The 23,933-nt window shown below is 39.2% G+C and overlaps 2 long non-coding RNA genes across 2 annotated transcripts in view; both read left to right on the top strand.

Moving 5' to 3' along the window:
* LOC122800881 overlaps positions 1–23,933 on the top strand; it is a 1,528,016-nt gene that overhangs the window by 481,858 nt on the left and 1,022,225 nt on the right. The gene's annotated exons all lie outside the window — the stretch shown is intronic.
* Positions 8,372–10,799, top strand: LOC122800882. Its single transcript, XR_006364655.1, has 3 exons — positions 8,372–8,409; positions 8,486–8,717; positions 8,794–10,799. It is a non-coding gene; the product is annotated as an uncharacterized LOC122800882 (long non-coding RNA).

Genomic DNA, 23,933 nt, shown 5'->3' with positions numbered 1-23,933 from the left:
TGAGAGTGTTAGGTTGGGCCCTAATATTCTCCAGGGTGCTTAGGAACGTGGAGTGTGAGTCTTGGGACATGATTGGGGACCTATAGCAGACTACGATCTGAATCCCTTCCTACCCATTGTTAGCTGCACCTGAAGTATCTCTGATGCGTTATGTTGGGCTGGAGGTGTGCACATCCTTTATGTATATGGAAACCCCAATGCCTTTTGAGCTTCAGTCCAAGTTCTGGGGTTGAAAGGTTTGGAATGAGCTATAGCCTGGTAGTGCAGGGGTACTTTCTGCTGCCTTGAACCAGGTCTCTGTTACAGCACAAATATTGATGTGCTCCATTTTAAGGAGTGCTTTGAGCAACTGCATTTTGAGATTTAGACTTCTAGCATTGAGCAGCATGACCCTCATACTCCATTTGTTTGTAGCTGTTTCAGTGGTAATTTGGTCTTTGGAACACCACCTAAAAAAGGCACTATAGGGGTATCAAGAGTCTTGGCCAGTATCCGGAAGCCCAGGGGTGACAGGTGCAGGCCATCTCTGGCAAAGCATTAAGGTCTGTCAATCATGTCATCCCAGGCAGACAGATACTGGATCCTCTTAAAATGACACCAGAAACTTAGCCAATTGTTGAAATCAATCATTTTCTGCTTGTACTGTGGTATCTGGGTGATGGTAGGATGCTGCTTAGGGCTAGGATCATACCCGCCAGGGCTACATAATCCGAGAGCTCCTCCATGTCTCTTTTCATGTAGTTCAGGGAGGGACGTCTCAGGTCATTCACATGTACAATGACAGAGTTATATTTGTACCTGTTGTTGAGGGACCTGAGTGCGTGCGTTATGTGGCAAATCCTGGCAACTGACAGGCAGCTGACTTACTTTCTCCTTATTCAGTCTAGTGAGTGGGACATCAGTGTGCCTCCCTATTGAGTCAACTATGACTAGTGTGTTGGGCATGGTGTTTTGCCTTAGGGAATTTGGTTGAGTGGCACACTGTTTAGGAGAGTTATGTGTCTCGTGATTAGTGTTGTGTTGTGGTGGTTGAGTGAGAAATTATAAAAGGTATCTAACTAATATGAATAAGAAAAAAGTAATAAGGCAAGTACAGAATTAAAGGACACAATTAAAATAAAAAATACAAAATTAACCTGTCACCATTGGGGTTCCCCATGCCTCTGTGGGCCCACTCCTCTTTGGCATCTACTTCTTGGATGTCAAAGCCGATGTCAATGGCCTTTGCCTGTCCAAGTTCACAAATTATTGCAACCTCAGAGCAGTCACTGAATTCCCCCAAGATGAGAACACTCTCCAGGAAGGTCTACTACAAACAAATGCTTGGTGCCAAAGCTGTGGCTTAAAACTCAATACCAAGAAATGCATTATAGTATCTTTTGGGAAGTCTACCACCCTAGGTAACTACATCATCAATAAAACATCCTTAAAAGTTGATTCACTAGTCAGGGATTTGGGAACTCATATAGACAGTAAGCTAGCCTTTGACCAGCATGTATCCAAGGTAGTAAGAAACTCCTTTTATGTTGCTCAAGTTACAAAGGCATGGCATCTAGGTCCAGAGAGACCATCATACCACTTTACTTAGCCCTCATCAGACCCATCATAGAATATTATGCCCCCTTCAGTATGTACCTGGCCAGACACATGCAGCAACTGGAGCTTCCACAAAGGTTCCTTACAAAATAAATACATGGAGTAAACACAGTGTCCTATGCTGATCTCCTCAATGCCCTGTCTATTTACTCAGTATCATACAGACTTCTGAGAGGTGATCTTTGCCTGACATAAAGGGCATCCATGGAGCCTGTTTTGATGAACCTTTTGCACATCTTCAGAACAAACAGCATCAGCACTACTTGATTAAAAGACCTAAATTTTGCTTGCGACATAAACAGGGCTTGTTGGAGAGAAGGATATGTTTTACAGATAATTCCCATTCTTTGGAACAGGCTCCCCATCCATGTGAAGCAGAGTTCCTCCCAATCCCCTTTTAAGTGCAACTTGGGCTAATGGATGTGTAATCAGAAACTCACCCCTGGCATACCTCTCAACTGTACAAATTTTCGCAGAATGTCCAGCTTTTTGGCTCATATTTTTGGCCTGTTCCTCTTTTTTCCTGGCAAATCACTGGAATGATGTCAGGATTGAAGTCACTAAATAATGACATACATTTGAGTTTCAGACTTCATATCCTTCAGAAAATGCATATTAAAACAAATTCTGTTACTCTAGCAACTTTCTAAGTTTATAAGAGCAATATTTAAAATATGTCCCTATTTGTACCCCCATTTTGCCAAACTTTGATCAGATTTTTTTGCATTAACAGGCTGATGGACAGAGGCAGTCAGTAAATTACTACCTACATAAATCAAATGTGTGGGTCACATTTTGGTTATATGGCTAGGCTTATAAGGGTCCTAGTGGTCTTTAGCCTTGTGTACAACTATGAACCTATGAACCAATTAGTTCTACTATGACTGTATTGGGTTATTCCTGTTCCCATATCACTGGCATATGCATACACTGAGTGGTGGACATAGAGATAGTTAAGAAAAGTTGTGTTACCCATGGCATTTCTGGCTGCTGCTACACTGACCCCTGCTGCCCTTACCATGCTTATTAGAGCTGGTCCATAGCTTCATAGGTTTTACTAACTTTCAGCCAAAAGAGACCATTGAATAACTCAGCCACATCACCCAGTACTGGTAGGAAACTAACAATGTCCTGCATTAAGTAGACTTTTTTGACATATCCCCTGTGAACATTTGAAATCACCAATCCTGTCATCCAGACTGGTTTTAATGTTAGCTATTGAAGGACTCTGCTTATTAGTTAAGGGCAACCTAATTCAGAAACAGGAGGCACATTGAGTTAGGTATCTATCATGCCATCTAAGGTTGTTGACCTGGTAGGTTTAGGTCTCTAGAATATTGTTATATTTTTCCACTGTTTCTGTTTTGGTGAGGGAGTTAAAATAGTTATGGTCATTCATAACATGGAAGGCTAAGCAGATATCTCTCTTCAGGAGTCTGTGACCCTGAATACAGGGACAGAGTTTTAGTCTGTCAGGGTTCCTAAGGGTAGTGAGACCTGAGATCTTTTTGGTGAGGAAACAGTGAGATCCCACAAGCTAGGAAAATACATAGCATAAGGTACATTATATTCAGTGATAAGCCCAATAAGGGATAAATAAAATGGTGCTATAACTTCTTTGGACCTTGAAGAGGTTCCATCATGGATAAGTTGTAGAGAGTAGAAGGATTTTATAAAAAAACATGTACATGTGGTGGTCAAGGGAGTGTTTGTTATCAAAATTTGTACCCAACCCCTTAATGACTGTGTCAAATTTCAGTGGAATCATAGGAAATACAAGGCTATTCAACCAGAGTCCATGTGTGCTTTGCCAGTAACTGCCCTCAGGCTCTATCAAGTTTTTCAAGGAAGGCAAAGCCTGTAAGTCCTGGAATGTATTTTAGGGCACCTATCTATTTATCTAAGATTTTTTTAAAAGGTTGGCATGAAGTCACAGTACTTGACATGAAAGGGGAGCCTTCTCCAGAGAAAGGGAGTGGATGGGTAATAAAACAATTTCTCCATTTAGTTTTGCTTATTACCTGATGTAAATTGAAATGTATTTTTCTTATATTAGTTGTGCTATATGATATACTGAGAAAGAGGGGGTAATGGAAAACAGGATCTCTGAGGCCAAGCAATGCAAAACACTGGCACAGACACAAGACACAGTATCTGAAACAGAATATAGGAATAATGATTCCAGCTTTTCCTGATTACTAAGATTTTTGGTTCTGAAATCCTTTTTATTAGAAATGTCTGCATTTCTCAAAATGTGTTGATGTATCCAGTAAGATACATGCCAAAGGGTGCATTATATTCTGTAATACATCCAAACAAGACAGAGTACAGGGAACAGCAACTTCCTTGGTTTTAGCTGAGATGCCATTTGTGATTAATTGTGACTACAATTGCTACATGGCAATTGAAGAAAAGGGAGCCATTGACCCAGGTGTCCAAGCCCTGATCACAGACTCATTGGAGAGTGGGGTGTCATTGTTACAGCAGGTGGTAGAAATGTATTGTTTTCCAATGGAGATGATACTACATTTCTTAGCATTTAGTTTAAGCCTTTTGGAGTGTACCAGGAGTTACAACATGTTTATTCCATTTGAAGAGTATTCATATCATTGGTTGATTTAAGTACTACATAAAGCCTATAGTCATCAGTGAACACAGTCAGCCACAGATCCTTGTTTTCAGTGCTTAGGTCAGAGAAACGAATGCCAAAATGGATAATGACTATTTCAGAACCTGGAGGAATGACACTTTCCACCTTTTCCCTAACAGAGGAGGCATCAACAAGTCTGATAGGATGTGTTCTGTCCATGAGCCAGTTTGCAATCCATTGTACCATACTGGGATCAATAGTTTAGGCCATTAACATATTAAGAATCCCATCATGTGATGTGGTGTCAAATACATTTGCCAGATCATAGTAGGCAGTGTGAACAGTGAGACCCTGACTGCTGCCTACATGAGCATTAAAAATATCTTTAAGATTTAAGAGGCATTACTGACCCATAAAAAATCCAAATTGTTGCAGGGTGAACTTGACCAATTTTTAATGTCATGGTTTATGAGGTCAGTAATGATGCACTTCATGGCAACCAAGCATCTCTCTGCTGCTAAAGAACAGGATTTTCTCTGAGCTAATGTGACTGCTACCTCTAGTCCTTCTGTGTCATCCTAGGACAGACAGGTAGATTACAGAGGCACAGGAGCTGTGTCTATGGAAGGGAAAGAGATATGGCCTTCATATTACTCTAAATTAGTCTAACATTACCATCATGACCCGCGCCTGTGCCAGGATGTGGCTGCCATCACCATCATGCTCAGACAGGCCTTTGATATCAGGTATGCCTATATCTATGGTGAAGGGAACTGACAGTATAGCACCTATGAAAAGATGTAATATTACCCAAGTATAAGAAAGTACCCTCACCAACATCCACAGATCAGTATGTCAGTGTAAGTAAACCTTTATAACAGGGTGTCATACAAAATGTAACATTAATACATTTTGGCAGAACGACGCTGTTGTGATAGGCCTGAGGTACCTGTAACAACAAATAAGCCATGTTCATTATTTGTATGGGTGTGAGTCTGGTAGGTTGTACAGAGTGTCCTGCATGTTGGCTGATACACATTGGCAATATTGCCAATCAACATATGATGTATTCTATTTAAATCAAGTCCAAGATTAAGTCCACCACTATGAATACGTGAGTTATCATTTCTCCCAGCCAAAGATGTCAGAAACCACCTCCATGTTGGCTAATGTTTACTCTGTAAGTGGACCCCCCCCCACCCATGGACTTTTGGTGCTAGGTAGGCTGCCTTGGTGTGTGCATGTGCAATCATACCAGTGATGCTTTGTTGAATCTGCCCACTTATTCTATTGCAGCCACTGAAAAGCATTATTTTACTCTACAAGGTCTTGGCAGACATGCTTCCAAAAGTCCAGTCTGATCTAACATTCTGGATAATCCACTAACCATGCTGATGATATTCACAGCCTGGGAAAAGTACAATTGTGTAATAACTTACCATAAAAGTAGATGTTTGAATTTTGCACGGTTGTAGTAGCCTTTTGATATTTGGGTTATTTTCCACCTAGGAAGCAATGACTGGCTTGCTTCAAAAGCTCTGATTGCCTCCCACACCTTCCTTCTGCTACTGGTTGGCCAACACCAATTAGATATATAGCATTCAAAAAGAAGTGGCTTCAGAACTTTTTTGCCCAAACAGAAAATAAGAATCAATTTCATTCTGAAGCTCTGATCAGATATAAACATAAAAACATTTTATATTGCCAAAAATCAATTATGTACAGGAAAGAAAAGGGGGGTTGTGGGTGGGTGAGTGCAGTTACTGCAGCAGTGTGGAACTCAAATATCTACTATTAAGGTAAGTTTTTTCAAAGCTGTATTATGTTCATCAATCCCACTGCTGCAGTGGCCTTTCACTATTTGGTTTGATTATCAAAGCTTATCCAGTCTGAGATGGGGAACTGGGATGCACTGGAGAATGGTCCTTGCAAAGCAATCTCTAGACCTGGGAAATTAATCCAGTTTGTAATACTTTGTAAATGTATACCCAGAGGACCAATCAGCTCCTCAGAATGATTCTAGAGTCCTCCTCTTTCCAGTATGCAATCTTAAAGGAAAAGCCTCCTGTAGAGTGTGAAATGATACTGACTGTAAATTATTTGCCATGAAATACTATGTTTCTAGACAGCTTGTCTTTTTTTAGTTCAATACAACCCAGCACACAGCTGAATTTCCTGTTCATTGGTGATTCTATAGTGAGGCACACTAATGTCCCTCTCACCAGACTGAGTAAGAAGAGAGTCATGATTAGCTGACTTTCCAGGGCTAGGATCCATCAAGTCATACAGGCACTCAGGTCATTGAACCACAGATACCAGTATGACTCTGTCATAGTCCATCTGGGTGTTAATGACCTGAGATGTACCTCTCTTGACTATATGAAGGGAGAAATGCTCAAGCTCACTAATTATGTGTTTCAGGTAGGTGTGAACCTAGCACTGAGCAGCATACTACCTTCTCCAAGGATGATGACACATTACCAACAGAAAAGGATTGATTTTAACAATTGGCTTAGCTTTTGGTGTCAATCCGTGGGGGTGGGGGGGGGGCACAATGTTTGATGGCCTGAGAGGACATGGTTGACAGACCATGCTGAGCTGCTTTGCCAGGGATGGTCTGCACTTGTCTCCTCTAGACTTTTGGATATTGGAAAATACCTTTTCAACCCCAATAGTGCCTTCTTTTAGGCAATGCCAAACTGATAAACTAACCGAACCTAGAAATTGATATCTGAAGGTGGTACTGCTCAATGCTAGAAGTCTTAACAAGAAACTCCACTCCTTGCAAGCCTTCTTCTCCCTGGAGAGTGTAGAAATCTGCGTAGTAACTGAGACATGGTTTAAAGTCACTGAGGGCACCCCAGCAATGCAAGGTTATAGTGCCTTTCACACCTTTAGACCACCTACTGCCCAGGAGGGGACTAAAGGTGGAAGAGTGTCAGTCTATATTAAGACTTATCTCACATTTAGACTACTTAAAGTGTACGACCCACTGGAACTCCTATACGTTCAGCTCACCATAAACAGGGTGCCATACCATATCCTTGCAACATATAGGTCCTCCTCCATGTCCCAGGAAACCCATACTACCTATCTCAATGTACTAGAGTCCCTCACCGTTCAACCCAAATCAATATTAATGGGGGATCTCAACTACCTCTCTATAGATTAGGAATCCTATACCACCTCTAATGCACAAGCCCAGCGATTCTTAAACTTTGTTAATACCAACATCCTGGAACAGTTGGACCTTTCACCTACCAGCGGTACAAACATCCTTTACCTTGTACTAATGAACATGGGGGGGGCAATGTTCCTCACCCAATGTAATATTTTCACTTGTCAGGTCTTACCATAAGTCAGTATTACTTGAAATAGAAATTAAATCTGGGGATCCAGCAAAACCAAAAGTCTTTAGGAACTATTCCAAGGCTAATCTCTCTCTACTAAGTAACACCTTGGCTAAATTCCAAGTACATGCAAACCAGTAAACAGCATAGAATACACTGAGCTATTTACAAAATCTCTGTACAGCCATATTGATAACTATATAGAGCGAGCTGTGCCCACTCATATTAAAAATAAGACAAACTCAAAAGACAAGTCACCTTGGTGGAATTGCACTATCAATTGATTATGCAACAAATGAAAAAAATCTTTGCTAAACATAGGAGGAACAAAGCTATATATAATAAAGCCCTCTGACCAATCTAAACAGGCAGCTAAGAGGGTTAATTAATACTTCAAAGGCTAGATTTGAAGAGAAAATTCTTCTTAGGCAAAGGACAACCACAAAGCTTTCTACAGCTATGTCCATAACCTCAAAGGAAATACACAACAATGCACAGAACAAAATTGTAAATGGTAAGATTATTGCAGGCATTATTAAAGACATCCTCCAACTCTGGCAAAACAGGAGGAATAAGAGTAACATGTGGGATCTCCATTTGTAATAACTCATAGTATCTCCTAATTTCAGGGGGGAAACTCCATTTGGTCCCTCAAAAATATATAATTCATCCTGGAAATGGGCTCAAAAAAGAAAACTTCTCCAAGAGAGATGAGGGTATATGCACTTTCCTCAGAATCCGAGTGCTGCCTCGGGGATCCATAGGATGTCAGACTGTTCTGACTGACTATCTTCAGGATTTTCTGTACCACAATAGTAGTCATGTAAGGATTTTTGAATTCCAATTCCAACTGTCTACAACATCTTGGCTAAGGTAAGAATATCATCTTTATGTACCATAAGTGTATTCTTTGATGAGCAATGTCTAACCTTTTGTTTCTTTTTCCAAGTTAAAGTATCCCTGTAAGAAGACTAATAGGGAGATGACTCTTTATCCCAAGCAAGAGGTCTCTTTCCCCTGCTACCCTGAGAAGAATCTCCAGGAGTATATCCCAGACCAAAAAGGAAGATGGTTTTCCCATACTCTTACTGGATACTGTAACAGCTGCAGAGGACGTGTTGAACCCGCAGTTCATGATGGCATGAATTCCAATTCCAACTGTCTACAACATCTTGGCTAAGGTAAGAATATCATCTTTATGTACCATAAGTGTATTCTTTGATGAGCAATGTCTAACCTTTTGTTTCTTTTTCCAAGTTAAAGTATCCCTGTAAGAAGACTAATAGGGAGATGACTCTTTATCCCAAGCAAGAGGTCTCTTTCCCCTGCTACCCTGAGAAGAATCTCCAGGAGTATATCCCAGACCAAAAAGGAAGATGGTTTTCCCATACTCTTACTGGATACTGTAACAGCTGCAGAGGACGTGTTGAACCCGCAGTTCATGATGGCAGAAGTAGCAACACTAGAGGAGCTTAGATAAACCAATGCAGGAGTGGAGGAACAACAGATGGTCACTCCAGGATCCCCCACCAGTGACTGAGACACTGACTGGGCCTTCACTGGCTGCAAGGGCTTACTTTTAGTAAGTTTTTTCTTGTTAGGTACAGTGGTAAAAGCAAAATAGTGGTAACACAAATGCAACAGAAAAACCACTTGTCCTGAAGAAACCAGCACTCAGCGGAAGCAATAATCCGTCCTTTAATTGAAAATCACAGCTCAGATCAGAAATAGCATTTAAAACCAACTAAAACTTATTTCATGAATACGGATCAAGGGCTTTCATCCACCAGTGCTGGTTTCTTCAGGACAAGTGGTTTTTCTACAGTGGTAAAAGAACCAATAGGACTGGGGTGAGTATGTATGGTGTGATCTTGGAAGAAGCTTGATTGTTGTTAAGCAGTGCTGGAAAGAGTCGATCAGAAGGTAAGTCACCACCAAGTGATCACACACAGCAAGCTCATGCTAAGACTTCCCCAAATAGTCCCAAAACCAAAGTAGTTGTACAAGCAATGCATAAAATCTCCTGACTAACAATAGTTCCTTTCCCTGCACTGCTCATGTAAGTTATCACTGAGTACAGAAGCACTACTAAAAATGGCCATAGTTTTAACATTCTCCTTAAATAAAACACAAATACCTAAATTCAAATGTTGCTAAAGCAGTACACTTTTAACATAAAAAATGCACCCAAGAAAATAAATATGCCTCTAAAGTTAGTAAAACGGTTCTTGTCAGGAAACTACAGATACATCATTAAATACCTGGTTTCTTAAAGAAAAAATGGCACTTTTAGTCAAAAATTAGAAAAAAAATATGTTCTAATCTTAAAAATGGAAATGAATTATAAATGGAATGGTTTTCCAAAGGGGAACTTATCTGACATAAATGAAGGTATAGATTGCTTGCAGTTCCTTATTTACTTCCTAGAGGCAATAAGAAAGTACCAAAGGCACTTCTTTCTAGCTGCTGTTTATCAGATTAGTGCTGGCTAATCAGCAGTGCGAGGAAGGGACTGGGAGGGAGCCAGAGCTTTTGAAGCAGACCATGCGCTGCTTCCTAGGCAGGAAATAACCAGAATAGCCAAAGCTGCTGCAGCAGTGGGAATGATGAACATCTTCTCCTTTCGCTTTTTCCTCATGTCAGGTATATCTACCTGTAAATGTAAAGATTCATACATGTGAAATGATGGCATATTACACACATTCTACCTGTACCTTAGCACCACACACATATGTCCAGTCTTACCAATGGCTGTGTTACATGCCACCCATGTTGAAGTTCAAGCTGCTTGTATGTTGCCCATCTTTCAGTGACAGTCAGTATGGAATGGTACTAGGTGTTGGACTGACACACAGTAGGAGACTGAATTACTCTGCAAAGTACACTATGCAGAAACTCATGGAGCATGTCGTGTTCTGTAAAGGACACTATGCAGAAACTCATGAAGCATGTCATGTTCTGTAAAGGACACTATGAAGAAACTCATGGAGCATGTCATGTGTTTTGTAAAGGACACTATGCAGAAACTCATGGAACATACCATGTGTTCTGTAAAGGACACCATGCAGAAACTTGTGGAGCATATCATGTGCTCTGTAAAGGACAACATACAGAAACAAATGGAGCATATCATGTGTTCTGCAAAGGACACGATGCAGAACCTCATGGAGCATATCATGTGTTCTGCAAAGGACACTATGCAGAAATTCATGAAGCATACCATGTGTTCTGTAAAGGACACCATGCAGAAACTCATAGAGCATATCATGTGTTCTGTATGTATATGACTGACAGTAGCACACATACTCCCTCCACCAAAAGTGTGGATGGAAATAAGTATGTTTCCATGCACCCTGTCTTTCCCCTGAACTTTAGAAGTGCCACATGGCCCAGCAATTGACTGCTATTGCATGTCAGTCATCCTTCCAATGGCATGCACTGTAAATGTTAACTACAGTATGTCCGCCTTCCCCCTGTCTCCACCTGATACATTACCTTTGTTTTTAGTATGTTTGCAGCTCAGTTGTAGGCTGAGGCTAATGGCAGTGTGTTCCCCTTTTATTACCCCATATGGATTCCTAAGAGGTTACATACAGTACCATGGTGCATATTTAGTAAGAGACAGCCCATAAATGCTATATAGGTCTTAGGATTATACTTTCACATATTAGTCTCTGAAGCAGGCAAGGTATTTGTGTTAATTGCAAAGCCAGTGTAGCATTAATATGCTAGAAAACTTAGTCAAGATAGTTTAGGCCCCCATCCCTCTCCATCTTCCAAAAGATACACAGACACTCTTTCCAGCAACCTCGTTTGTTACAGGAGGTGATTCAAAAAGATGACTGGACACACTGCTCTCAGTGGTAACATCATATAGGCCTGTAGAGACTACATGGTCACTGCAATCATTCATATTTCTACTGCTGTAGGTTACAAGTACCATGCCAGAAAAAAAAAAAAAGAAAAAAAAAAAAAGGAAAACTACTGCTTTTATGTGACTGGCCCTTCCTCAGACAAACAAATCACACCGGTGTCAAAGAGAGTAATGTCCTCTGTTCCTTTGTACAACCATATTCCTCTGTTAGAATACTTTATGGGATATATGGCAACATATGGAAGCTACATACAGTTTTATATAACCTGTAACAATGAAGGGATATCAGTATTGAGAATGACACACACACACACACACACACACACACACACACACACACACACACACACACACACACACACACACACACACACACAGACACACACACACACACACACACACACACACACACACACACACACACACACACACACACACACACACACACACACACACACACAGTTTTTGGCTTAAAAACAGGACCATTGTACTCTGCTCATATACTTAGAACACACTTTAAACCTTCCTATGTGGCACTTAAAGTCATAAATTACAACACATACAGCTGCCATACTCTGTAGCAACCCACTGCCCATGTTCATATCCCTGAGATACAAGCCATTGATTGTCAACTCAACCCACAAACTCATGAAGGTCAGTAAACTATATACATCATCAACAGATATGCAAATGAAGAATCAAAATTTGCAGGCATACTTCCCATTCACATACGTCACACCAAGCATAGAAAAAAGTTGGAGATTGCTCTAGTATAGGCACTCTATTAATCTATTTTTTCTCAGTTTAACTAACTACATAGTGCAATGAGCAAAGTAATGATCACTGATGTTCTTACCTTACAATTTTCAGGCTCTTGCAATAGTCATTATACTAATAAACCTCCTTAGAGTCAATGCATCTGAATCATGCTCATTCCACATTGTACACTTATATGAATACATGTATAGAGCATTGCAATTGTGTGGGTGGGTCAATGACCCCAGTGGAAACATCTATTGTATTTTATGGCCTACAGAGATACTACAGTGCAGAAATTCTTCTTCTTGTTAATTATCGTGTTTTATATGTTGCTGGAAGACTTGGAGAGTAAGAATTTCATTGTACTTTATGATGCTGTCTCTAGTACATATGACAATAAAGTTAAATTGAATTGAAATGAAAATATATGTGAATACTGTGCTACTGTTACATTCCTTACCTGCTATAGCTTACACCTTAACACCATCCTGCCACATGAGATATATTCACTATAATGTTGTGGTGATGCAACATGTCACTCTAACTTGGTGCACAGTGTTATGTGTCACATGTCAACACCAGCAAAATACAGTATGTGGACTTGACTCAGCTGCCGTACTCCTCAGGACTGTAACCTGGTAAGTGGTAATCATCTCAGAAGGCACTAAGTCGTCAACTGTTCTGGTGAGCAGTACATGCGCCACAACAGTGACCATGGTCTTCTACGCCAATGAGAAGAAGTCAGAGAGAGAGAGAGAGAGAGACAGTGCTCCCAAGATATACAGTGACCATACATACCAAGTCATCGCACTATATTTTACACATAGAGTGATCCTTTAGGGGCATATAATTCACACTGCTTGTCTTTTCTTGTTATTACTTTTCAGTTCCTGAGCAAATACAGGATAATAGATAAAGCTCATCTCCACATGCAAAGGTAAGAATGATTGCTGCCATAGTATAGACAAGTTTGGGATATCATAGCAGCAGTATATTACTTGATATTGTAATTGAGAAGAGGTATGGCATGATACCCAACAAGCACATAAGATACATTTTTGGAATTCCTACATTCGGCCTTTGTGGGCATGTATCCTGCATGGCATGCCAATGCATCATGCACAGTGATACACAGTACCAGATGTGCAAGGATGTTGGCTTAATACCATGCTGTGACCATTGCCACAACCAAGTAAGCCCTACAAAAATCGAGGTACACATCTCTCCACATTGTTAATGCATCACCCTGCCAAATGCCCATTGTCTATCACAACTTTATTAAAAAAAATAAACTTTATATTAGTTCAGGAAACACATTCTCTTTAAGCAAGCAACAAATGCCTCAGAGTAACAATGCCTATCCCATATAACTCTCCATGTAACATATATACATACATACATACCCTGAGCATTTCTATTGTACTATTTTTACACTAAAAAATCATTTGAGAAGAAACTATACCAATAGACATTAATTTCCTTAAATTCTCTAGACCTTTTATGAATCAAACATAACATATTTGCATATCAGTACAAGTGCAGTGGGAAGAGATTATGGATGATCTCCCAGTTTTAAACATCAGTGCAGAGGTGGTCAGTTGCACCTGTGCTAGTCATCTACTTTCCACTCGACAAAGGACTGAGGATTGGCTAGCTTTCTTAGTACCCAGAATAGCACCTCCAGTAAAGGACAATATCTCACCTAAGTGCACATACTGCTGCCCTGTGTGCTTTGTTTCATATTTTGAAGCTATATGGGCCACAGGATATTTACATACATAGCCTCATTGCTCCTGCACCTCCAGCATTTTCCATCACCCTAACCCTGCTCCTTCAGTTGCATTTGGAGAATTATGCCAAAAGTGTAACTTTTTAAAACTTGGAAATACAATTTGGTCAGGAACTACAAATCATTTATACATTGACTTGATCCTCCTGCCAATGGTCCTACTCTATAATAAACTCCCAACAATCACAATCATTCAAGCCCACACTGCTCAAAGAGTGTACTACAATAGTCATCCAGGTAATAATAGAAAATAGAAGAAATATGGCTTAGTATAGCCCTTATCCTGCTTTTAATCTATGATCATGTTAAGCCTGCCCCTTCACTTAACCAGGCTGTGTCCCATTGTTAAGGTATTGTCAACAGTGCTGACTTGCCCCTTTCCATATCTCCTTGCATTCTACAAATGGGAGAGGACTTGCATCCAGTTCACACCATCTAATAAAACTCCCAGGTAATTTGAAGCCTTTTAAGGCTCACCACACAAACACCCAATTCAATTAGTCAAATTACTTGTTAAAAGTCTATGAAAATCTCCACCTTAGGGGAGCTCAATTGCCACTCAATTGGCTTAAGCACTAGGCACTGGAAAATAATCTTAGTAGTCCCAGAACCCTTGTTGGGAGTCCACTAACACGTCCTGAATATGGAAGTTTAACCTACTCTTGAATATCTTGGCTCAGGCCAGATTGAAATATCAAAGTGACAAATGCCCAGGAAGTATGTTATTCCTAGCTAGTCATAGCAATAAAAATATGGCCCATGTCTGAGAGACAGTGATCAGTTGTTTCTCCTTACCATAAGTTAACATCATAACAATATAGTTAATACATCTGCCCACCCTTTGTGGCTACTAATTAACTTAAAATCCAGATCACTCTTTTACCTTATGCAATCATATACCCACTTCCATCAATTGTGGAGCCTGGTCAATGAACATCATGGACAGAACTCTCCTATAAACCCCCCCACATAGAAATCCAACAATTGCAGAGAGAAAGTCCATCACCACTCCATTTATTTCAGTCTTCACTGGCAATTCCGCTACTTGACTGTCCAGTAGTTAAGTGACCGGTGCTTTGAAGGCCTCAGACCCACTTCAATACATGGTTTACCTATCAACTTACAGCTATGAAATTCATGTTGGCTTTGCCCTGTCAGTCAATGCAGCCATGAGGTGTACAAATTCAGGATGGTTCTGCACCTTCTCCAACTTGTCAAGTCCAATAAGGAAAGAACAAACAACCAGGAAGCCACAAATCAACTCCAGGAGTATTTAATAGGTTAAAACAATCCAGTTAAGCACTTTTGTCTTTATGACTTCTTCAGAACTATCAAACAAACCTGAAAAAACTAGAAAACACTGTACAAAACCAACGAACACTCCAAAGTCCAAGCCTCAATTCCACTCTGGATATAAAATCGAACTCGATAAAAATGAAAAGATACAATTTTATTTTAAGCCATTAAAACCATACGTTTTTCGTCGGCTCACAGTCTGACTTCTTCAGAAAGAGCAAACAAGCAAACAGTGCCTCCCCTTCATCAAGACATTTAAACAATTCGCTAATTAAAAATAACGTGTCACATGATTGAAACTCCTCAAGTTTAAAGCCCCAGCACTAGAAAAAGTACTACAAATACAATAAATGACTGAATACTTGTAAAATGATAAAACAAAACCAAACTTAAAAAGCATCTCACCTAGAAAAAGCAAGTTACCAAAACCAAACTTAAAAAACATCTCACCTAGAAAAAACAAGTTACCAAGAGACGATGTATACATACACACTTATAAAATCTAAGTAGCCTGTGAAAATAAATAAAACAGTTCTGACAACTATAAAAATACCCACTACCAAGTGGGGAAACTAAAAATAGAATTAAACATAGAGAAACCACAATACCAGTTGTTGTCATGCCCCATGGAGCTTGGTAGCCTCACACCAGAAAGCGAATTCACGCTCTTCGTTAAAAATTGATACAGCTGAATTCTATGTCAGCGATATCCCTAATCTGTAGAAAATGGTAATATTTACCAAAACATGTGCGTAGCCTAATTTAATACTACTGCTCTATAGCAAGTATGAATTACCAACACAACGGTATAGCGAATTCACGTTCTCCGTTAAGAAAGGATACAGCTGAATTCTATAACAACAATATCCCAGATTTACAATAGATAATAGTATTTCTCAGAACATATTTATAACCTGTTTTGGTGCTACTACCCTATGACAGGTGTATATTACCAACATGATGGTATAGTTGGTGTCTTCTGACCACCACCCTGTTCCAGACTATTGGGTCCACATCTAGAAGACTGATGTCCTCTGACCCTCACCCCTGTCCAAACACATTTAAAACTACTCACCGGGCTACCTAGATGACACTGGATGGAATACCAGTCTCTAGTGGCACGATCTGACAGAAGGTGGACCGAGCTATCAACTCTGTTCCATACTCCCTGCTATATAACCAGTACCTTCTGACCGCCCAACTATTCAATGCTAATCCAGTGGGCGTCTGTTCAAACATCATCGATGATAGTAAATACAATACTGGTCTGACAAGCTTGAAATTATGACAAATTGATACTAGCCTCAAAGGTATTGTACTGAAGGAGTGGTATAACTAGTTGTTAGAAGAAAATACTGTATGAAAATGCTAGGGCAAGACTACAGGTTCCGTGAGTCCCCCTCACAAGGCCCTAGGCACACCATTACATGTGGTTGGACCTTGTGTATGGAGTGTGTATTAAAAACATGAATACTACTGTTGATGAAAAACATCAACTGGGGTAGCATAAACACATAATAAGGCTCAAATAATACTCAAAATATAAAAGGATTAAAAAGACTAACTTTCAGTGGCAAGGAGTGTATAAAACATATATAAACCCCCCAAGTGTGAAATGATATTGCAACTGGTCACCTCTTGAGCCTCTTTAACTTCAATAAGCAAGCCAAATTAAAAGAACCATTTAGGCCAGGCACATGACATGCGTCCAACTTTAGTTGCCACTACAGTTCTCTACTTTCTAGCTTTCAGCTGTATCCTTTCTTAACGGAGAACGTGAATTTGCTATACCGTTGTGTTGGTAATTCATACCTGCTATAGAGCAGTAGTATTAAATTAGGCTACGCACACGTTTTGGTAAATATTACCATTTTCTACAGATTAGGGATATCGCTGACATAGAATTCAGCTGTATCAATTTTTAACGGAGAGCGTGAATTTGCTTTCTGGTGTGAGGCTACCAAGCTCCGTGGGGCATGACAACAACTGGTATTGTGGTTTCTCCGTTTAATTCTATTTTTAGTTTCCCCACTTGGTAGTGGGTATTTTTATAGTTGTCAGAACTGTTTTATTTATTTTCACAGGCTACTTAGATTTTATAAGTGTGTATGTATACATCATCTCTTGGTAACTTGTTTTTTCTAGGTGAGATGCTTCTTACGTTTGGTTTTGTATTATCATTTTACAAGTATTCAGTCATTTATTGTATTTGCAGTACTTTTTCTAGTGCTGGGGCTTTAAACTTGAAGAGTTTCAATCATGTGACTCGTTATTTTTAATTAGTGAATTGTTTAAATGTCTTGATGAAGGTGAGGCACTGTTTGCTTGTTTGTTCTTTCTGAAGAAGTCGGACTGTGAGCCGACGAAAAGCACATGGTTTTAACGGCTTAAAATAAAGTTGTATCTTCATTTTTATCGAGTTGGACTTTACATCAGGAGTGGAAGTGAGTCTTGGACTTTGGAGTGTTCGTTGGTTTTGTTCTTCAGAACTATGCCATACAGGAAAATGAACTATTCTTACAGGAAATTATATCATTACACACCCCGAGAAACAATCAATGATGCAAAAAGGTTGTGAAAAAAAAAAAAGCATTTAAATGTACAGTGCACTCTAAATACAAAAGAGATTTTACAGTTTGGAAGTTCTTAGCTTCAGTTCACTCACCACAGACACACATTCATTTAGACCAGGAGAATTGTCAGCATTCAAATAAAGCTGCCAATACATCTCTCTTTGCAAAAAACAATTCTGATTGCTATAGGTGCTAATTGTGGTGACTTTTCCTGTATGACATAGTTCTGAAGAAGTCATAAAGATGAAAGCACTTAACTGTGTTGTTTTAACCTATTAAATACTCTGACAGTTGACTCGTGACTTCCTGGTCATTTGTTCTTTCCTTACTTGGCTTTGTTATGTACCAGTTTCAGGGTTTGCACAGAATGTTTGGTTTATTTGTTGATTTGTCAAGTGCAATGATAAAGGATCTGGTCCTACAAGGTCTATCAAATGTTTGTGCTCATATTCAGACAGTTCTGCTAGAAGGAGATAGCTATTTTCTTTAGCTACCCGCCACTGCTGCTGCTGTAGCTTTGGGGAGTTTGGGGGTTGTCTTCTTACCTCAGTGGTCTATTTTGCAACTAGCCCCCTTAATTTCTTCTTACCTGGAGAGTGGCCTTTCACCTCAGACAATTGTATCAGTTTCTTTTAGTGTCTCCTCTTTGCTTACCTGACTTGATTATGAGGGAGGCTCACTGAATGTCTGGAAATATAGGATTCTGCCACAGATGGGAAGGCCAAAGACAGTTTTTGCACCCCTCTTTGAACCACTAGGATGGCAATGAAGTGCAGCTGGACATGGTACCCTATATCTTTAAATTGTGTCATGGCTGGGATCAGGGTCTTCTTCATACTAAACAGACTGGCACTATAATAAAGGGCAAAGAGCATAGTAACTCCCCCAATTGACAGTTGGGCCCCTGTTCTCTGGCCTAAAGGGGAATTTCTTCTCTCTACACATTGTTCATACATCTAAAAATAAACAATGTAGGCAAGTTCAGTGAAGATTTTGAATGAGTCCAAATTCTCCTATCCAATTTCATTGTGCTCTGTCTCTTTAACGGCTCAGCTAGTACCTGCCTAACAAATGCTACAAGATCCTATCCTTCTACTGCATCTGTCAGACCAAACATGCACAGGTTATTACAGTTGGAGTGGTCTTCCAAGTCATTCATTTCCATTCAATGCCAATCCTTCAACTCTTCTATTTGATGTTAGTGAACATTTAATCTGTCCCAATAATCAACCAAATCCTGATGTTTATCAGGCTGTTTATGTATAACAATGACCTACTGTTTAGTCACTTGACTCATGTTTCATATTCATTTGTAGCTCCTGAATTTTTAAGGGAGGACTGTGAGATTTGCAGCATGGAGGACTCCATAATCAATGTTGTGCTGTCTCTCGCCTTTTTCCCATAGTGCTTACTGCCCATGTCTTCTGATGTGCTCACCATACAAGTACAAAGAGTGTACCAAAACTTTACAGATACAGGTAATTTATACAACTTCACCACCATCACCACCACTACTCTTCCAGGTCACTAGATGTTACACTTTTGATTGTACAAACTGTAGCTGGCAGTATAAATTCAGTTACAATCTGGCCTGCAAAAATCTCATTGCTTTCAAAACTTCCAACCACATGCATGGCTGTGAGCATGCTCCATACCCATACATTATAGCAGCTCTGTCCTGTAGTAAATTTCCTGTTACATTGGAGTAGTTTCCCTCCATATGCTAACAGCTCACCAAATTACCTCCACTGTTGTGTCTGCTTGTGGAACTGCACAGTGGCATGATGAGCATGTTGGTCTACATAGTTTGTATACAACAAAAAAGAAGCCAGCACCTAGGACGAATGAAGAGAAATTTATTGGAACTAGACCGGTTTTAGCACATAGCTTTCATCAGTAGTAAAATCACAGGCAGCAGGAAAAGACCTTGCAATAAATACCTGTTCCAATCTTAAATTTGACATCATTTCCTGTTTTGGAATGAAAACAAAATAATGTTATAAATATACAATGCTTGAATAATTGTTATAATAACATGATAAAATAAACATGTAAATTGATAATTATTATACCCACAAATATATCAGGCACAAAAACAAAATAGAGGAAATATTACAATTTGTCATTAAGTCCAGGAGAAAAAAGACCAGCTAGTTTCACTATCCATTTTCTTTCCTTGCTATTAAGTATATCATGCCATCCAGTATTGAAGGATCTATTACCTGTAATATTATCAATAATTGTAAATGAAAATTTGGCAGTAGGGTGATTCAATGTGTGTCGGTATAAGGCATTGGTAGCTCGGGCATTCCTGATATCACCCATATGTTCAGACATTCTAACCCTAAATTGTCTGGATGTCTGGCCTACATAGAAGGCTTGGCAAGTACACGTGGTGAGATAGACAACCCAATCCGTACTGCAATTACCAAAACAGTAAATATTGTTAAGTTGTCCAGTGTTCCTGCTAGTGAAGGTTTTAGTTTTAAATACATACTTACAAAAAGTGCAGTGTCCACAAGGGTATGATCCAACCAGTTTATCCCTCATGAGAGTTTGCTGTTGATAAATATCATCCCAAAATGTGTGTTTTTTATAGTGAGAATAGTAAGACCCTAAGGTCTTACCTTTTCTATATGAGAATGAACACCTGTCCCCCAGGTGGTCCTCCAACTGTGAATGAGTTTTAAGGATGTTCCAATGCCTGTCCACAATGTCTAAAAGGTACACTGTGTTCCTTCCGTATGTAGTCACAAGCCTCAGAGTGTCATGATTATTCTGCTTTGGACGTGGTTGATATTGTAATAATGTATCCCTAGAGTGGTTTTCGGACCATTGTATGGTAAAACTAATATTATTTTTAGCATATCCCCTTGCTAAAAATCTATTAGCTAAATCATCATGGTGTTGTTTCAGATCCTGTTGAGAAGAGCAAATCCTTTTAAGGCGCAAAAACTGAGATTTGGGAATATTATTGATTGTATTCTTAGGATGGAGACTGTTGGCATGTAACAAGGTGTTGTATTCAGGAAATTTACGATATACAGTAGTTCTTAATGTATTATCAGGCTGGTGCTGTAAAAGCACGTCAAGAAAATGAATTTAATTTTGATGGTCATCAACAGTAAACTCAGTGCCCCATATATTTCCATTTAGATGTTCTACAAACTCATCCAAATATTGACTACCTCCTTTCCAAACCAGCCAGCAGTCATCCAGGTATCTTCTCCAAATGTCAATTTCAGGCATATATAAATTATGAACTCCATCATAAATAATATGCTCCTCTACATATCCCATATAGAGGTCAGCATCAATTGGGGTGAAAGAAGCCCCCATTGTTGTGCTCTGTATCTGTCAATAGCAATCCTGTTGGAAATAGAAAACGTTTTTAGTGAGGATGTGTTCAGCCATGCAAATAAGTAAGGTGTTAAAACCAGGGCGATAGATATTAGCTTTATTCAACCAGAATTCGATTGCAGCTAATCCTGCCCAATGCGGAATGCTAGTGTATAATGATTTAACATCAAGGGTACACATTAGCCAATGTGGTTCTAATTGGGAATCTGAAACAATTTGCAAAAATTCAGTGGTATCCTTGAGTCTAGCTCTAATAAATGGCAGAAGTGGTTTGAGTTTGTCCTCGAGGAATGCTGACAAAGGTTCTGTGAGGGACCCAATCCCTGAAACTATAGGTGGTTGATGAGAAAATTTATGAATCTTTGGTAATAAATATAAATATTGTTTGGCAGGATTAATGACGGTTAAATGTGATTTAGTATTAGCACTAATAATACCTTCCTCAACTGCATCCTGTAGAAAATCATCAATTTCTTTTTTTAAATTAGGAGTAGGGTCTGTGGGCATCCTCATGTAATGATGAGGGTTAGACAACTGTCTATTTCCCTCTTCCCAATAATAATTAGAGTCCATGACGACCACCACACCACCCTTATCAGCAGGGAGAATAACAATATTGGTATTATTACTAAGATCCCTGAGGGCCTGTTGTTCCACTTTTGATAAGTTATGTTTAGTAATGTTTTCTGAGCTCAAATGAAAATGTAGATCTTTGATGACCGCTTGCTGAAAAATGGCCGCATGTTTATCCATGGGTGGATTAAAGTTAGACCGATGGAATCTGAATTCAGAAGATCTTTGAGATTGATCATGTTGATCCTGTTGTCCAAAAAACAATTTAAGATTAATTTTTCTGCAAAATGCTATAATATCAGAAACAAAATTACTCTCATCAACAAAAAAGCCAGGGATGAATCCAAGACCTTTATTAAGCAATGCTTGTTCATTAGATGATAAAACATATTGAGAAATATTGTGTACATTAGTACATTGAGAATCTATTTCACTATTGATTGGAAAAGGTCCTCGAGACTTTTTACCCTTGTGTTTACGTCCTCCCCCCTGTGTTTCCTACCCCTAAAGGGTGTTCAGATACACGTCCCCCTTTGGAATCTGGGGAATCACCAATATGTATAGATTCTGTGTCCGTGGTGGAGGACTCCTCACTGGAGGTGGTGTTTAGAGAGACACCTTTTTTCAGTATGAATCTTGGTCTCTTCTTACGAATATGGATGGCATTCTTAGTACCGTCGGCAAATCTTACCCCTTTATGCGACTCAAACTGTCTACCTCTATCGTTATCCTCCATATCCCTGGAGAACTTATGCAGCTTTTTAGCCTTTAAATTATTCTCAAAACCAATAAGTTCCTTTGACAGTTTACTCAGGCTATCTTTAAAACTAGTCTGTTCTTCAAACTGTTTCAAATCATTACATATTTTTTCAACTTCACCAATATTAGCCTGAACTGTTCTTTCATAAAAGGATGCCAATATGTTGACAAAAGACATAGATGCCTCCTGCTGGGCTTGATGCCAATCTTTAAGTAGAGTGTCATCAGGTGTATTAACCAGTGGCTGTACTTTAGACCTGAGACCCCTAGGGGTTATATTTTGGTTTTGATAGGCTTTAAACAGTTTCAAATGCCAAATATTTGTCCATAAGGTTTTAATTTTGTTGTCCAGCTGGCTAAATAACAAATTGCAACTGTCAACTGGATCCAGGTGGGAACTTTCTGTAGAGCCAACATGCATCGCTCTAATACCAAAAACTTGAATGTCATTCTTATCAGCGCAAAGTCCAGAAAGTAATTTATGAAGATCCATGACAATGAGTTGCCAATTTGTATAAAGACAGTATTAGGCAATAATCAGTGTAAATTTGGATTGAAAAACAACTACTAGTGAATAATACAACCCAAGCAACTGCCAAAGAGGAAGAATAAGTAACCTTAAAAAATGGTATGCACAAATTTGAGCCGCAAAAAGAGGAAAAGGAATTGCCTAGTAAAAATAAAACCAAAAGCCACCCGGCTAGTGTCTTTCTTATAAACAATCATATAACCACTACTAATGTGGCATCCGGAATACAGAAAGTGTAGCACATTTGCAGAGAATGGCAATCAACTGCTGTGTAATTATTAACAAAATTGGGCACCTGTTACAATGAGATGAGTATAAAATATAGAATCAACATCAGGAAGCATATATCCAGCTTCCAAATAATCCTATCCTTCACAAAGGTCAATCAACACCAAGCACGAATATTACTGTATCCACCAAGCATAGGGTTGAGTGCTAAAAGGATGCCAATCTGCACATAATCAGCATAAGTATAAAATCAGTGTCATGAGAGAAATCATAATCTATCCCATAACCTGAGCTGAATGCTTATACAGTAATGATATAGCACATTTACAGATGATATAGTTCAACTATTAAGAAAAAGCTAAGAGAAGTTAAGAGAATTAAATACCTGTTACAGTGAAATGAGTACAAAAATAGAAACAACATCTGGGAGCATATAACCAGCTTCCAAAAGGTCCTATCCTTCCAAAAGGCCAATCAACACACTGTAGGAATATCACTATATTCACCGAGCATGGAAATAGGTGCTAAGAAGATGTCTACCTGCACTTAGTCTGTATAAGTGCTAGATCAATATGATAAAGAATTCTTATTGATACTTCTAATACAGAAGACAATTACTAAAAGACCAAAAAAGGCCCATTAGGTGGTGTCAGTACT

The sequence above is a fragment of the Protopterus annectens genome, chromosome 4.part1, assembly GCF_019279795.1.
Source record: "Protopterus annectens isolate FY-2018-M chromosome 4.part1, PAN1.0, whole genome shotgun sequence".
NCBI lineage: Eukaryota > Metazoa > Chordata > Ceratodontiformes > Protopteridae > Protopterus > Protopterus annectens.
The sequence above is the reverse complement of the archived record's forward strand: the minus strand, read 5'-3'. Positions and strand labels throughout refer to the sequence as shown.